General features: G+C 44.6%; 1 pseudogene; it reads left to right on the forward strand.

Annotated features, from left to right (window-relative positions):
* Positions 1-902: 902 nt before the first annotated feature.
* Positions 903-1,882, forward strand: LOC146196119 (uncharacterized; annotated as a pseudogene).
* Positions 1,883-4,006: the final 2,124 nt, after the last annotated feature.

Below are 4,006 nucleotides of genomic sequence, written 5' to 3' on the forward strand. Positions count from 1 at the left end.
CCTGTGGTCACTACATCGAACTTTCCTGATTACCTCTACATCCTGCACAATGGCGGGGGTTGAACACATTATGAAGTCGATTTCATTTTTAGTCTCTCCGTTAGGACTTTTCCATGTCCATTTCCGGTTCTTCCGTTTGCTGAAGAAGGTATTCATGATTCGTAAGTTATTGCGCTATGCAAACTCAACTAGTAACTCCCCCTTGCTATTCCTAGAACCAATGCCATAGTCACCTACTGCCTTGTCTCCTGCCTGTTTTTTCCCTACCTTGGCATTGAAGTCGCCCATTAGTACAGTATACTGCGTCTTTACTTTTCGCATTGCCGATTCTTAAGGTTTCAAAATAATACAGGAGTCCAAATTAAATAAAGTTGCCAGTACTGTTCGAAATGCGAATTCTGAACCTCCTCTACTTTATTAAAACCAAGTGACGAGTTCAAAGGTGTGAAGAAAATGATGTCCTATGTCAAAACCAAACACGTTCATTTATTTTTTTGGGGGGGGTACAAAACCGAAATGAGGTGCAAGAAGCACCCAAAAAGCTCGGAATTTCACCGCGATGACTAATCAGGGATGACCATATGCGCTCGTAAAGGGAGGCTGTCATTGTGCTAATATGTCCGATGTTTTTCATTGCGGCAGTCTAAAAACAGCGGCGATGTTTTACAAAGCGGGTGCTTGACAAGCGTGAAAGCATGATCATGCCAAAAACAGGCATTTTTCAGTTTGAACTCATTCCAAAATTTTCACCACCAGATGGTTATTAGGGTTTTCCAGCTAAAACCGAAAAGTACATGGCCTTAGTTCAGCAGTGTACAGCTAGAACAGTTGGTATTTAAAAATTTTTGGAAGCGGCTTCAGACTCTTCTCTCACTGAGAGCTCTGCACAGTAGAGGTGCGAGATGGCAGAAGCACTGCTGCAGCTTGCAGGCTCCAGTCAAGACATGAAGCAAGTGCTAAATGAAAACTGCATGCTGGACATAGGTGTCCAGGTGGACTCAGAACTATTGCTAAAAAAATTTACTATTATGGAACTGTTGACCAGAGACAGTTCTGTGAATGCTTTCATGGCTGTGCAGTCAAAGAGAATATTAGAGCTAATTGCTCAGGAAGTAGCTGTAATTGACAATGTGAACACTAGCATGCTCATTCTGGAGCGCATTGTGCTTGTTCTCATTCGACTGAAAACATGCCTGCCATTTGTATGTCTGGCCACATTGTTTGGTGTCAGCAGGTCCACAGCTAGCAGGGACTTTAGTAGCACTTTGCAGAGCATGGCAGCCGTGCTTGAAGCAACCGTACCATGACCTGACAGAGCAGAAGTGCAGAGCAATATGCCCCAGCACTTTGCTGCATTTACGGAAGTGCGCATTGTACTGAGATGGAAGTTGAAAAATTCCACTGTGCATCATGCCGGATTTTGACTTCATAATACAAGGGGATGCACACTGCCAAGGTGCTTGTCAGTGTTTCACCTGCTAGCCTATTGACTTTCATTAGTAAAGGTTTTGGAGGCAGGGCATCTGACAAGGGCTGCGTAGAGAAATCAGGTGTGCTAAATAAACTTGACAGTTTCAAGGATGACATAATGGTTCATAAAGGTTTCAATTTGAATGGCATTTGTGGGCAGCTTGGGATTGGTGTTATACAGCCACCTTTTCTGCGTGATCAAGCCCAGTTCTCAGCAGAGGATTCTGAGAAGACACTAAAAATTGCACGGGCGCATGTGCACGTGGAGCGTGTCATTCAAAGAATGAAAGTTTGTAAGGTGCTAAAGGGCCCTGTGCCCTGGGAGATGGTTGGGTCACTTGACCAAATACTGATCATAATTGCTGGCATAGTGAACCTTTCATCTCCCATTCTTTCAAATGAAAGAGTCTAGAGCTACGAGTCCTTAAAGCATTGTTCCACTGAAGTGATGTCAGCCCTGTTTGAATTCTTGCATTTGTCAAACACATATTCTGCTCTGACTATTTCGAGCTACTCTGTGCATTATCCATTTCCTGAGCTTCATCTCTTCCATGCTTGCAGCATCCTTTTTGTTTTGCCTGCTTGGCACCTATTTGACGACACTCCCCCATGTATGCAATTTTTTTCTATTTTGCCTGCTTAGGACTTGTTTGACGTTTAACAAATAGGTGAAGAAGAGAAAAACAGGCAGTTAGATGGCTGAGTGAATATTAATGTCTGTACAGCTCACTGAATAGATGAAAGCGTATGCTACCATGTGGTTAAACAAAGCTTTTTTTGCCGTTTATGTTCTTGGTGGCGAGAAGGTATGCAATGCTATGAAATATGCTTAGGAATGCCATTACTGAACGGTTGGAGCCATATTCAGTATTAGAGATACACCAAAATCCAGCTTGCAGCAATCTGATTTTGCATCCAACCTGGGCCCCGCCGGGGTGGTGCAGTGGTAAGACGCCCGACTACTGTGCCGGAGTACCCGGGTTCGAACCAGACCGTGGCGGCTGCGTTTCGATGGAGGCGAAACGAAGAGGCGTCCATGTGCTGTGCGATGTCAGCGCACGTTAAAGATCCCCAGGTGGTCGAAATTACTCGTAGCCCTCCACTACGGCTCCTCGTTCTCTATTTCCACTTTAACTCCCACCTTCCCCCTTCCCTTACGGCGCGGTTCAGGTGCCCACAGAAACAAGTGTGACAGATACTGCGCCTTTTCTTTCCTGTGAACCAATTATTATTATTCCAACCTGGGGTAAATCCAAACTAGTCATTTGAGCATGTAGCCATGTCTGATCCCATTACAGGTAACACTGATTATATGCAGTATGATTCCCTGCCATGCCATTTAAGCATAACTAAATGCACACTTGCAACTACTCCTACCGTAGATAGTGGCACTGCTATTGCAGCCTGTCCTAACCCGATGTTTACGGCAAACATAGCCTACGGGGCGTATGCATTCTTTGCATGCTGTTCTGTACAGATTCTCTTTGTTTATATTCTGCAACACACTGGATGTTGTGGTTACTACCTGTCCTAAGTAGACATATTCTACTACTTCCAGTGCTCCACTACCTAACGTAAACTGCTGTTCCTATCCTGAGGCTGTTGAACATTACCTTAGTCTTCTGCATATTGATTATCAAGCCTACCTTTCTACTTCTCTCTAGGTCACCAATGATTTTTTGCTATTCATCTGAGTTACTTAGCAATACAGTGTCATCAGCAAATCGCAGATTACTGAGGTACCTCCATCTACCCTTATCCCTAACTGCTCCCATTCCAAGTTTCTGAATACTTTAAACAAGCTGTGAATATTACTGCGGAGATTGTGTCTCCTTGCCTAACACCTTTCTTTATGGGAATTTTGTTACTTTCTTTATGCAGAACTATGGTTGCTGTGCGCACCTTCCGTGCCCTTTCGTAAACAAACACCGCCGACACTGCCGCTAACGTCGTAGTTGATAGTACTAATCAACAGGTTGGTTACAAGGCATGCAAGGCATGAATGTCAATTTAAAGGCTGCTTTCATTTACAGCGCAGTCATCTTCGCAACATATTGAAGGCGGCCCAACATTTGCACATCAATCGCAGTTACCGTACTTTGGAAACGGCATTAGCTTTGGTCGTGTAGCAGCGCCTCGAAAAAATGACATTAACCTGAACAAATGTCATTCGGTGCGAGAGCTTTCCTTCTGCGTCGAAAAACCACGATTCACGGCCGCCGCCGTTCTCGTGAAGAATCACTGGAAACTTAAACAAACGTGTTCCTGGCAAGGCTTTATTTCTGACAAAAAACCAACTACGCAGCAATTATTCAGGGACATTGCTAAAGGTTGACAGCGGTGTTATATCTATTAAACCATGACCAAAGACGAAAACACGACGCGTGCACATAGAGGTTGACATGAACAGCACTCGACCGAGCCCGCCTACGCTTTGCGGCTTCGGCAACAGGTGGCGTTGTTGGCGTTTTGCGCATTGCTGATAGAACTCCTCGGCTACCTTGACTATCGTGTCTATATTTGCGATGACGTTGCC

Source organism: Amblyomma maculatum, chromosome 3 (assembly GCF_055883805.1).
Source record: "Amblyomma maculatum isolate TAMU_Amacu chromosome 3, ASM5588380v1, whole genome shotgun sequence".
NCBI classification, from domain to species: Eukaryota; Metazoa; Arthropoda; class Arachnida; order Ixodida; family Ixodidae; genus Amblyomma; species Amblyomma maculatum.